General features: G+C 35.1%; 1 long non-coding RNA gene across 1 annotated transcript; it reads right to left on the minus strand.

Moving 5' to 3' along the window:
- Positions 1-2,571: 2,571 nt before the first annotated feature.
- LOC116413260 (uncharacterized) lies at positions 2,572-12,948 on the minus strand. Its single transcript, XR_004224034.2, has 2 exons — positions 12,313-12,948; positions 2,572-3,095 (listed from the first exon to the last, which is right to left on the minus strand). It is a non-coding gene; the product is annotated as an uncharacterized LOC116413260 (long non-coding RNA).
- Positions 12,949-14,745: the final 1,797 nt, after the last annotated feature.

Consider the following 14,745-nt stretch of genomic DNA (forward strand, 5'->3'; position numbering starts at 1 on the left):
CACGCGTGTGACAACACGTCGAAGGTGTTGCGGAGTGTGACGTGACAAGGGCGTGAGCTGTGACGTACTTGCGGATAATCTCTGCGATATTCGGCAGTGGAATTAACGAGAGACGATAGATTGCGTCGTCTAAACATCGATTATTAATTCATAGTTTATTTTTTATACAATTTAGAACGGCAAACAAGCTGACGGCTCACTTGATGGAGAGTGGTAACCGTCGCCTATAGACATGAGCAGTACCGTAGACTTAATAGAGTATACTATTTTGCACATGAAACCTCCCATACGGTCCCATTCCTGTAAATTCACGCCATATCCCACCCTTCAAACCGAAATACAGCCATGTAAACAACTGCTTCACGGTTGAAACACAAATTTGACAGAGGTATCCAAGCAGTCGACTTTTGTACAAAGTCTCCCTCTGGTAAATCTATCATTTTTATTATTAGTATCTACCATTATTAGCTACCAATACAGAACTCTGGTATGTGTATTATTATGTATGTGTATTATGTAATTATTGTTGTTAGTATTGTTGTATTATTAAGTCTCCCTCTGGTAAAATAGCAACCTCATAGTGTCACATAGGTAATAATCGATATAGTTTGGCTTATCGATACAAACTATTTAATCAATTATAGTTATAAAATTGTTTATACTGACTGACTATCAATACACAGATAAAAGTATATATAAGTATGCATCAATTAAGAAAAGATTTTTGAAAATTTCAACTTAAAGAAGAAACACGACATCACATACACGAAGTTGGGGGAAAAACCGCTGGTAAATACGGTTATAATTCATTGCGATATGCAAAACTATCGATTGTTATTGAAATATTAGTTGGATTGAGAAAGGGATTGTTAGTTATGAGGTTTAAATGCCCATTGCTAACAATATACTCCATCAAGTCAACCTCGCGGTTCCCCTGGAAACCATCACGGTTAATTATTAACGAATTAATCAACATGGGCCAAATAACCTGCTTTATCCTCAATTATAATCTTTTATGATCTACCAGTGTGTACCGATAGCGCAGTCGGCGTCACTGTGTTTCGGTTTGAAGGGTGGGATATGGCGTAAATTTACAGGGTACAGAGGAATAACACTTGAGTGCTCAGGAATGGCAATGGATGCGGGGGGGGGGGGGGGGTATTATAGGCGAAACAGTATACTCTGTTATGTCCATGGTACTACTTATGTCTATAGGCGGCGGTTACCGCTTTCCATCAGGTGGGCCGACAGCTCGTTTGCCATTCTAAGTTGTATTAAAAAAAAAACTATTTCATTTGCACCCATTGAAAAAATACTTGACATCTTAATTATATCAACTTGATTTTTTACGCTATACAACCAATATAATCTTAGTAATTGAATATTGATGGATGACAAAACTTCATGTAATAATCAAATAATTATTAATCAATCGATGATGTATAATCTAAATAATCATTAGCTTATCGAATTTGTATATAATTTAATTGATTATATAGTCGACAGTCTATTAAATAATATATTCGTAATAATAGTACTCTTCCATTACTTGCTATCGTTACGAAATTATCAATTATATCGGTCAAGGGATGATATCGTTGTCGATATCATCGAATATTACCGATTATATCGTATTCATACATCGTAGTGTCATCGATTATACAATGAATTGTACAGATTATTTATGGTCCCGATCGATTAATCGGTTATCGATATAATCGATCTCCCACGATTAGACAACACTAGAAAACTATGTGGTATAATAATAGAAATATTATTACTTGGCAAAAGTTGAAAATATAACACGATTTATATATAATGGAGCGAAACACAGAATTAGAAAACAGGTGCGATGCAAATTTTAAACCGGAAAATATGGCGGGCTTAGTGTTGTAGCGGTTTAAAACATTGCCTCAGCTTTCGATAGTTTTGGTTTCGATCCCAGCAAAATACAAATATTTGTCTTTATCAGAGTGTCTGTTTATATTGATCTGAGTGTATCTATGTATGTGTTTGTATCGATGTATTTACAAATCGTATTTGTGTATGGCTGTTAGCAGGGAGTCAGTGGATGCAGGTGGCTTAGGACCGTTCCTAATAGCAGTTTATGGGGGAAGTATATGTTCAGAAGTGGACAGATAACGGGTGATGTGATGTTGATGATGTATGTATGTGTAGTAGTTAATTTTAGTGGTATTCATCATCATCATCATCATCTCAGCCATTATCTGTCCACTGCTGGACGTAGGCTTTCCTTATAATCTGTCATAAGAAATAGTCCTGAGTCACGTGTATATAGTTTAGTGGTATTATTATTTATTTAAATACTCATACTATAAAACAAAATCGTTTTCTACCACAACGTATTTTGGAAAGGAGTTTCTCTGTCATTTATTTACTATATATAAACTAAACACTATATTTTTCCGTCTATATATCTCATCATATAAATTCAAATTAGCTATTTCTAGCAAAAAAATCTTGCTGATCCTTCATACTTATCTTAGTTCGTTAACAGATAACTTCGTATCGGATTTTAAAATAATCAAAAATTAAAAAAAAAAAAATTACCAAGCTCCAATTCGGCTTCGGCATCTTCAGAAATAGTCTCCATGACACGGTCAGAGCATGGCTCGCGGTCGCGCGCGGGCACGTGTCGCGCGCGACCTGCACGACGCGCGCAGTCCGCGCACGCTACGTGCACCAACTTGACGAACTCGTCTACGACTTGGCAAACGCGTCACTAACTCGTCAACTGAACATCAACTTGCGAAACTCGTCACTAACTTCATCAAATAATCACTAACTTGTAAAACTCGTCATCAACTTCACCAACTGATTACCAACTAAAACTTGTCACTGACAGGTAACTAATTGCCAACTTACAAAACTCGTCACATATGTGTAAAACACGGCACTTGAAGTTATTGTTATTTTATATAGATTAACACTTTATTTATATTACTACGGATGTGTCTATTTTTAATTGAACTGGTTATTGCTAAAATTTTTTTGTTTATACTACTGAACACTGTTTTCTTGATTTAGTTTAATTTCAAACATAATATAAAAATAGATATTTCCTTTAAAGCAAACTAAATATTGGCATTAATTTAGAAATCCTAAAAATACTTTTTTTAATATTTTTTCATTATTCTCCACCATTATTTTGATTAGTAGTTTTAAATACGTGAAAATGTAATTTAAATTCGTGTTGGAGTTTCATTTCCTATTAAGTATTACAAAAAAGCTACTGATTTTTAGCATTTCCATAGCTAATATTTTAAGTTTAATTTGTCTAATAGTGTTTTTGACCTTTATATGATAAAAAATAATTTTATATCCAAAAAGTTTTTTATATTTATAAAATTTACATTAAAAATAGTGTTTGCTGTGTGAAAAAATTGTGTTTGAAAATAGCAGTTTGTTTTACAAATAAAAAAACACTGTATCAATTATGCCAAATTAAGCCAATGCTAAAAAATACTCATTATTGATATCCGTCAGTTTAATTATTTGAATGCAAGATTTTGAGGAGGGTGAGAATGGGGAGGAAGGGGGGGAGTAGTAGGAACAGAGACTAATGATTTCATTGCTAGTAATATACCCTGTCAGGTTAATCTTCGCGCGATTCCTCTTGGAAACCAAGTAAAAGATTCCAAGTAAATTTATGACGATAGGCCAACTGATCTGACTTCGTCCTCATCTATCATCTCTCACTGGTATCTAGTCAGCTAATACCGATAACGCAAGGAATGTTACAATACCATTTTCATCCCAAAAAGTATAATAATAATTTTATAATTTTATTTTTATTTTCAGACTACGATTTGGTCTATTTTGTTAGCAACAATTTCTTTACAAACTGTTTTACTAAAAAAGTGTACATTCAACTAAAGCAATTACCTCAGATGTGAGCCAGCTGACTAGATCAACATCTGAGTCCTCAGGAATGGCAACTTATGGGGGGTATCATGGGCGAAACAGTATACTCTGTTATGTCCATGGTACTGCTCATGTCTATAGGCGACGGTTACCACTTTCCATCAGGTGGGCCGTCAGCTTATTTGCCATTCTAAGTTGTATAAAAAAAAACCGAATGAGATGCCTAATTATAGACGAGTTATATTTCTCGCCTATTAAATATGTGAAATTCTATCGCACAACCAATCTTCGAGCGCAACAAGTTGAAATAGTATCTTATAATACAAATATACTTGCATAAATACAAAACGATCGTGACTAGTTAATTTAAAGAAAGGTCAAGTTGAATGGAAAGTCACCAGGTTTCCAATACATCGATATTTTCTAATGAAATACGCATTGACGTAAACAGTTGTACGGAAATGTATTGGGTGCTATTTAACAAATTGACGCTAATCCATTCGTGACAGTAATGATTATGCTGACGAAGTCACGGTCGTTCTCTCGTCTTTGTCAATTTAGATAGTCGTAAACTCCTTTGTATACACCGAATCGTAAGATTTAAATTACAAACATTATTTTTAATTGCTTTTTAAAAGGAGAGTACAGGGCTGGGGACAAAGTCGCGTAAACAACTTGATTTCCTCTGTCTACTGCATAAGAAATTTGGCGTGATGATTTCTCGGGCTTTATAGATATTAGACAGATATTTTGGATTCTATCACGCAGTTAAACTCTAAATAAGGACTTCTTCATAGCTTGCTGGGATCAGGGTGTGTCGAAACGGGATTACTGAAGTGCATTGCCCTGTGAAAAGTTGCAGCGAGATCATTGATGTTATAAAAAACAACATCTTACCAGAAGTCGTTTGCTTGGGTACCTCTGTCTCATTCGTGTTTCTATCATGAAGCAGTTATGTTTGCATGGCAGTGTTTCAGTTTAAAGGATGGGTAATAGCAATTAATTTACAGGATACAGAGAGGCATAACATCTTAATCCTTAGGAATAAGAACACATTAGGAGTATGATGAGTAGAAGAGCATACTCTGTTATGTCTATGGTACTGCTCATATCTACAGGTGATGGTTACCACTATCCATCACGTGGGCCGTCAGCTTGTTTTTAAAAAAAATCTACAGCGTCTTATCATTATTATTACTACAAACCATCTGTCAGTGAAAGGATTGGGAGGGATTGTTAGTATTGGGGGCCAAAAGACCCATTACTAGCAATATCAGATCTATCTCTACGCGGTACCTCCTAGAAAGCATCGTTGGTATTTATTTAATTCCTGATAAAGTTATCACGATGAGCCAATTAATCTTACTTCATATTCATCTATCACTAATTCTCCATTGGAACTTACCGTTTCTTTTGCATTTTATTAAAAAAATTGAAGTAAAATATGAATTTCTGGATCTCCGGAAAGAAACCGCGACATCCTATGTTTTATTATTTTTCTGGATGTTCTCCTTTTTTTTTTTTTTTCATAAGATTGCATTCTCTATTGTACACTGCGTCCCAGGTTCCAATTAAAGGCATTTTCTATGTAGTATTTAAAATTCCTGCATTTAGTTATATTCTCTGGGAAATAACCTCATTCCGTGTACACTGTCGTTTGATAACGGCAATGCAAAATTAATCCGGATGCTATAGATCTATTTATAGTTACATAAACAGACATGAGCTACCAATTTTAAACATGGTAGGAAACTAACGTACCGACACGCTCTTGGCCGATTTATTGTATTTTTAGCACAGGCAACGGCCGAAAACATTTTTTTTTTAATTATAAACGTAAATTACAGTCAATTCTAGCATGGTTCTAGATTAAATTTTAGAATCATTACATTACTTTTCTTAAGTGCTTCTAAATGTTTTGATATTATCCTATCCAATGTTCTTTAGGACAATGTTCATTTTCAAGGGCAGTACATTTTCTTTAAAGACTACTAATGATTTCAACTTTAACCAATAGCATTTCCACATATATACGTATACATACATATTCGTCATACCTTTATCCTATTGGTGTAGGTAGAAACAATAGAATACTAAATGCTCCGATTCAAACGGACCTCTTTGGCTTCCTCTACATTCATTAACCTATTTATACACGTTGGCCCGTTACGGGTACTTTTAATTTGACCCTTCTTCAGCACGTTGCCTATTTGGTTAATATACATCCATCTAACGTGGCTCCTACCGACATCTCCATTCATTTATGTTCGATAAATCTCTTTATTAATTCTTCTTTCATCGATTCTTTGCAAGTAGCAACACTGCAATATCCCTTTTCAACCTCTGCCACTACATCGTCTTTCAGTCCACACTTCTCACTCGTCATATTTTTTTTTCACTCTGTCTTTTATATTTATTTAAATGTATACAAGATTTAAATTCCAACAGGTGCCAGTAATGTACACATTAACATCATCATTCCTTAGAATTGATTTATTGACGATTAAATCACTCAAAATAGTATTATAGTAATAGACTTGTGCTTCGTTCACGAGGTATATTTACTAACAGTCTGACGGTGTTACCATTCTGTGGTGACGTCACAGGGACCGTGCGGAGGCGGTCGCGTCATTGTGGTAAAGTTTATTACAATTACTGAGAATAACCATAAAAATAACTCAGAATAACGGCATCACTTTCGAAGACCTCAACACGACTCACTATTCCACCGTCACTGTATATGCTAACTAGCTTCTCTCGTTTCTTTACTCACATGTGTCAGTATATAAGAATACTCTATGTGTTAAGTTAGGATATAGTCTACCCATGTATCAAATTTCATACAAATCCGTTCGCCTGTTTGAGCTTGACTGAGTCATGAACATCTAATATCTTTACGAACTTTCACACTAAAGTCAAAGCTCATTTAAATAGCATTACACAAAAAACTCTTTTAAACATCATGTTTTTTTTATAATCATGATTTACCAGAGGGAGACATTGTACAAAAGTCGATTGCTTGGGTACCTCTGTTCCATTCGTGTTTCAACCGTGAAGCAGTTGTGTTTGCATGGCTTTGTTTGGGATATGGCGTGAATTATTGGGTACAGAGGAATAACACCTGAGTGCTCAGGAATGGCAACGCATGGGGGTTATCATGGGCGAAACAGTATACTCTGTTATGTCCATAGTACTTATGTAGTAGCTCATGTCTGTAGGCGACGGTTACCACTTTCCATCAGGTGGGCCGTCAGCTTGTTTGCCATTCTAAGTTGTATAAAAAGAAGCTGTAGTCTCAATAAGTCATCTATTAAGAAGAGACTATAAGAAACTCAATTATTTTGTTGATTGTTACAATATTTAACGACCATTCCCATGAAAGATCTATCTATGGGCACAATAAATACCGAGCTCTATTGGTCACTAGCTTAATGCGTTACGTCCCGTGGGCGTTACTAAAAATAGCATGATTATTTTGATACTCAAAAATTCTAATTCTTTTTTCTTAAAATTTTTTTTACCTCTTTTTCATTGATTTTACCCAATACTATAATTGTACTGTCCTAGGCAGTTTTATTAAAGTTTCGCTTCCTTTTCCGTAGGTGTCGTAAGAGACAACTAAGAGAAGCTAATGTTAATGGGGTGGGTAGCAGCATCTCTCTTAACACATCACCAAAGCCTAAATACGGTTGCCAACCCGCTTGCCAAGTATGACAACTACTCGTAAATCCTCCTAGTTAGAGAGAAACGTATGCTCAGCAGTGGATAGTTAACAGTGGTAACGACTATTACAGGATTTTGTCGAGAATTAAATGGTAAGAGGAGACTAAGGGAGGGCGAGGGATGGGCAGTAGCGTTCCTCTTAAAACATGTCAAAAGCCTAACTGCGGTTGCCAATCCGCCTGTCAAGCGAGGTAATTACTTCTAGAAGGAGACTCGTGTTCAACAATGGACAGTTAAAAGCTTATATGATATTTCATTAAAAAAAATTTTTTTTGGACATTTTTTGAAGTTTTTGTGGCACAGAGTATTGGGTAGCATTGTCCGATACAACAATCAATATGTTATCTTTTTTTTTTTTTATGATACTTTGGAACTTGTATTTATCTACACTAATATTATAAAGGGGAAACATTTGTATTTTTGTGTGTATGTATGTTTGTATTGAATAAACTCAAAAACTACTTTGCCGATTTCAAAAATTCTTCCACCATTAGAAAGCTACGTTCATACTGAGTAACATAGGTTATATATTTATTGCTAGAAAAGATTATAGATTCTTACTAGAACTTTAGTAACGTAACTCAAGGTGTAAAAAATGCTATAAAACATCTTTAGTCGCGTGCGTTGTGAAAACTTTTGGTGATAGAACAAAAGTATGTTCTACAATATTGAAGAAAATATCAATAACTACAAAAAACTTCACGACACTATATGTCCAACTATTATCGTTATGTCACAATAAGAACTTTTTAAAGTGTTGTAAAAATGTCCACCCGTGCGAAGCCAGGACGGGCCGCTAGTTGTTGGAATAAATTGTTTAATACGTAGGCATATTACATTACATAATACAGACATTATCCTTAACACAGCGTCGTCAGAATCATTGAGCGTGTCGGACAGTCATGATTGGGGTCAATTGACTCGGCCAGCGTGACTGCGGTGGATTCATAGGCAGTTAAGCCGATTGAGATCCAGAATGGTAATATATTAACAATAGTACCTACATCTGTATCTATGTTCTCGTCGATATGTCTATTATTATTATGTAAATTTATTGGTAAAATTTAATTTGAAATTTAATTTTGATTGATACTTTATTTGACATATCGTCATAGTCGTAGAATACTGACGGATCTGACGAATATTACATATAAAGATCCGTCGGTATTCTACGACTGTGACGATATATGTAAAAAGAAACATTTAGTGCAAATAAATGATTTAATTTGACATTTAAATCTTTTTATACATTTTAAAATAACTTTGTTGATTACTAGTTATTATGTATTAATTTGTGTAAATATTAAGTGGTGATTTTTCTAATGTTATTATTAAGATTATATGTAAATGTTATAATAAATATTTGCATGTCATTTAATGTGGTAAAACATAATGGACGTCACCACAAAATGGCTTATCGACAATATTTCTAGCAACAAATTTCATTTAATTTAATTTCGTTTCGTTTTATTTTATTTCATTTCTACATACAGCGGTCGCCACTCAAGAACCTTTCTTCCCCATCGGTTGTCGGTTCTACGAGCTATATGACCAGCCCATTGCCACTTCAGTTTACTTATCCTTCGGGCTATGTCGGTTACTTTGGTTCTTTTGCGGATATCCTCGTTTCGGATTCTATCACGCAAAGAGACTCCGAGCATAACCCTCTCCATAGTTGTGAGGAAAGGGATTGTTGGCAATGGAGTTTGACAGCCCCATTGCTAGCAACATACCCTATTAGATCGACCTCCACGTGGTTCCCCCTGGAAACCGTCGTGGACAATTCTTGTTGAATTCGTCACGATGGGCTGACTGACCTGCTTCATCCTCACCTATCATCCTTCACTGGTGCCCCGTCGGTGTATACCGATAGTGCGGGTGGGGTTACCATTATATTATCACACACAAAAAAAAATCCCTCTCCATAGCTGGCTGAGTGACTTGTAGCTTTTGCATACGGGCAATCGTGTAGGACCATGTTTCGGTTCCATAAGTCGTCACTGGTAACACGCACTTGAACAAAGACTTTCGTCTTCAAATTCTGAGGTAACTTACTGTCTTAAAATACTCTATATGATCGAAAATATTTTATATCGTGTTTCAACCGTGAAGCAGTTGTGTTTGCATGGCTGTGTTTCGGTTTGAAGGGTGAGATATGGCAGTGAATTTACAGGGTACAGAGGAATAACACCTGAGTCCTGAGGAATGGCAACGCATAGGGGGTATCATGCGCGAAACAGTATACTTTGTTACGTCCACGGCACTGCTCATGTCTATAGGCGACGGTTATCACTTTCCATCAGGTGGGCCGTCAGCTTGTTTGCCTTTCTATGTTGTATAAAAAAAATGAATAATTCGTATTACTAGATCGACATAAGCAAAGATTATGCGCTGCGTTTGTAATATATCTACGTATTTGGTAAACAATTTATTTAAATGAATAAGGATAACAATTAAATAAATTAATATTACCACAGGATAAATAATATTATTTTTATGTCTATATCTGTTTATTTAATAAGCTACATTAAAATACATTCCAGTTATTAATAGCCATTCAAATTTTTAACTGACTATTTACTTTATAGGTATTAGTGATAGGATGCTTTGTAATTATTAAATTTCATCAAAATATTTGATTACAGTTCATTTAATATGTAATTTTTTTTATACAACATAGAATGGCAAACAAGCTGACGGCCCACCTGATGGAAAGTGGTAACCGTTGCCTATAGACATGAGCAGTAGCATGGACATAACAGAGTATACTGTTTCGCCCATGATACCCCCCATGCGTTGCCATTGCTGAGGACTCAGGTGTTATTCTTCCGTACCCAGTAAATTCACGCCATATCCCACCCTTCAAACCGAAACACAGCCATGCAAACACAACTGCTTTACGGTTGAAACACGAATGGGACAGAGGTACCCAAGCAATCAATTTTTGTACAAAGTCTCCCTCTGTTGTAAATTAATAGTGTTGTTACATTTTATATTTTTATTTTCAATTTCTCTGTTTAATTACCATCATCATATCAGCCTTTAACTGTCTACTGCTGAACATAAGTCTCCCCCTTTGGAGTGGGCAGCAGTTGCCACGCTTGGCAAGCCGATTGGCAACTGCCGTTAGGCTTTGGAGATGTTTTAAGAGGAATGCTGCTGCCCACCCCTCGATCACCAAGTTCCCATAGTCGACTCTTACGACACCCACGGGAAAGGTAGGGTTGGCCTATTCTATGCCGCGAACATATGGCTAGTTCTCTGTATATAATGTTAGTTTTATTGTATTTTATACGTAAATCTGTCTCGTACTACGATTTTATATGGATCAATTAGTAACCGAAATAAATAGATATTTATTACTAATAATTAAATATTTTTGTTGTTTTAATCCTATTGAGACTCTTTAAAATATCTCAATTGGCCCAATGATATTAATTCTGACAATTATAATAAATTACAGAATTATTACAATGAAATTGTTGCTAAAAAACCAACCAGTTTTGTGGATTACCGTAGAAATTTGGTAAATTAATTATTTGTCAAATATAATATAAAATTTTCACGGTTCTATTTTATTAGAGAGATTCAAAGTTTTCTTAAATTTATTTTGAATAGAGGCAATCCAATTATTTTATTGGATTCTACTAACCCTCGCTAACTTTAAAACTGCGAAAATGAATTACCTACTGTCGTCTTAACGGCTTAACCAACCATTACGAAAATTGGCATACATACATACATACAAATAATATTTGATTTCAAATTCTTTAATATAGAATACTTATTATCTTCTTTCTTCTATTTTTTGTCTAACGAAATCGGGAGCATCGCCAGTATTATAAATATGAGCATTTTAGAGGTTATTTGTTAGTTTGAATGTTTGAACGAATTTCAATAAAAGCACATACAGATAAACTATATCTGTGATTAAAAAAATTCGATGCTTTGAGCCCAAGTCATGCGGACATAGTCAGAGAATTCTTTTTTTTTTATATATACAACTTAGAATGGCAAACAAGCTGACGGCCCACCTAATAGAAAGTGGTAACCGTCGCCTATAGACATGAGCAGTACCATGGACATGACAGAGTATACTGTTTCGCCCATGATACCCCCCATGCGTTGCCATTCCTGAGGACTCAGGTCTTATTCCTCTATACCCAGTAAATTCACGCCATATCCCACCCTTCAAACCGAAACACAGCCATGCAAACACAACTGCTTCACGGTTGAAACACGAATGGGACAGAGGTACCCAAGCAATCGACTTTTATACAAAGTCTCCCTCTGGTAATTCGGCTTGTCAATCACTTGAATTTAAAAAAAAAGAAACAATTGGAATTGATAGCATTTTTTTTTTGTATATTACCTAAGCAATATCTTCGATCGAATTTAATAACTTCTTTAAGGATTACTTGTATTTTTTATCTAATTTTGTTAAAGTAAATATATTTTTTTCTAAAAGATATAAGAATATCACCTACAATAACCATGTGTGATTATGCGTAAAGTAAATATTTTTATCTGTCTGTCTATTGAGCAAGTATTATTTTTCAAATTGGCCTCCGATCCGAACGATCAAGGTTTGAAAAATAAGAAATGTTAACTATCTGTAATATCTATTGCCAATAATAATACGGATTCGGAATCAGATCCAATTTTTATACCAAATTATAAACAATTCTATTTACAAACACTAACAATTTTTTTTTATATCAAAATGACAAGTTCTGTTGATGAAAATTAACCACAGAACTATAATTTATACACACTCTCACTAAATTGACTTATTCCCGACATTAACGTAACATTATCACAAAATTCCTTGGCCTTATTAAAAAAAATAACAATTTAAAAAATCCTTCGCGAATCCGTTGTACGGAAAAGCGCGGGAAATCGTCACGAACACCCGTCGACTCGGATGTCCATCGCGGCACTGAAATGAAAACCCAAAACACGTGGCGTAGTATAAAGTTGGCTTAATTCTGAAACGGTTTACCACTGAGAACGAGTTCATATCAAACTGAACTTTATTACAAAACAACATAGAACATAATGTATATTTAACAGGGCGTGTAATGTGAAAACAATATAACGTAAACAGAGTCAAAGAATTTCTGATCTTAACAACGTGCAGAAAGGTTGTTAATTGAGTAATCAAGTGTTCGAACATTTTTCAAATATGGAAAACTGGTGCGTGGAAATATAGACGTTCGGCGGTTCCGTCCTCATTATCGCGAGCTTTCGAATGCAAAACACATATTGCATCTTTGGGTTACCACTTCAGTGAGCACATTAATCCAATATAAACTCGAAAGCTCGGAGATAAGATTCAAATTTGTTTACAAGTTAAGAGAGATAAATGTTTGAAAGATTCCAAAAATTTTCCTTGTAATTCATAAAGCGTATTTGTATTTAGGTAATAATTTGAGGAAACGTTTGTCTGATGAGTATCCAGATTTTTTTGTCACGTATTGTGCCCAGGTTACTTAAAGAAATTGGAAAATCTATTTGAAAGCGAGCAAAATAGCGTTGAAAGGAAAGAAATAGAAAGCATTCTGTATTCAAAAAATATAAGATGAAATACAAATTGTTAGCATCCTTTGAAGAAAAGTTCACAATTCTTTTATAAAGAAGCTGTGAAAGTACTTCATCATCATCATCATCACCTTTGATTATATTGGTATTACAATGTATTATTTTACATATATGTATCTATGTTTTTATAATATATGTTTGTGTACCTATATAATTAATATTTGTAATGTTTGTCATGTAAGTATATTTATTTAATCAGAATGTGTAGTAGTCCATTGTATATATATAATAATTTATGAGTCATTATTTGTCAGTTAATATAAATACGTATGTAACTACATACAACAATTTTTAATTACAGTCACCGCAAAATTACGTTTTTTTTTTATACAACTTAGAATGGCAAACAAGCTGATGGTCCACTTGATGGAAAGTGGCAACCGTCGCCTATAGACATGAGCAGTACCATGGACATATACTGTTTCGCCCATGATACCCCCCGTGCGTTGGCATTCCTGAGGACTCAGGTGTTATTCCTCTGTGTATTCCTCCCAGTAAATTCACGCCATATCCCACCCTTCAAATCGAAACACAGCCATGCAAACACAACTGCTTCACGGTAGAAACACGAATGGGACAGAGGTACCCAAGCAATCGACTTTTGTACAAAGTCTCCCTCTGGGTACATCGCTGTTTTGTCAAGATTGACTGAGAGAGAAAGCTATATAGCATTTTTTTAATGGGTGAAAATGGCATGGCAACTCCGCCTGCGATATCGGTATAAGCTGGCGGAGCACCAATGATATGGCCCATCCTGACGAATTCCACTTGAATTATTTTTTATACAACTTAGAATGGCAAACAAGCTGACGGCCCACCTGATGGAAAGTGGCAACCGTCGCCTATAGACATGAGCAGTACCATGGACACAACAGAGTATACTGTTTCGCCCATGATACCACCCATGCGTTGCCATTCCTGAGGACTCAGATGTTATTCCTCTGTACCCAGTAAATTCACGCCATATCCCACCCTTCAAACTGAAACACAGCCATGCAAATACAACCGCTTTACGGTTGAAACACGAATAAAAATGTACCTCTGGTACCAAAGCAATCGACTTTTGTACAAAGTCTCCCTCTGGTAAGACTACGTTCAGATTCCTGGCCAAAACACATTCCGAATTTCCATCGCGTAGTTTGTTTTCCGCGTGGCTATGCCCCGTGTTCAGATAATAAATTGTTTTCGCGCATTTTATCAGCTATTACAGAGAGGAGGAGTTTGTTAATTCGCCTCTATTGTTTTGTATGTGAAACTTCTACTTTATTCAACGCTAGCTTTTAGGCAAGTCAAGTCAATTATTTATTTTCACAAACACAGGTTACATACATTACATGGTATTTATTATATACAAAATTAAGAAATAAAATACAATGTATGCAGATAGAATGACTGCCTGTTTTTTTTTTAAATAATGATATTATTTTCGCATGAAAAGGTTTGCTGGAAGAAATCTCTTATTAGAGATAACCTCGCCTTTGTACGTTACGTTTAAAATTAATTGTGCTTAACATTATTTTTTGTGTACAATCTATA

The sequence above is a fragment of the Galleria mellonella genome, unplaced genomic scaffold, assembly GCF_026898425.1.
Source record: "Galleria mellonella isolate WM207_F2 unplaced genomic scaffold, CSIRO_AGI_GalMel_v1 utg425, whole genome shotgun sequence".
NCBI lineage: Eukaryota > Metazoa > Arthropoda > Insecta > Lepidoptera > Pyralidae > Galleria > Galleria mellonella.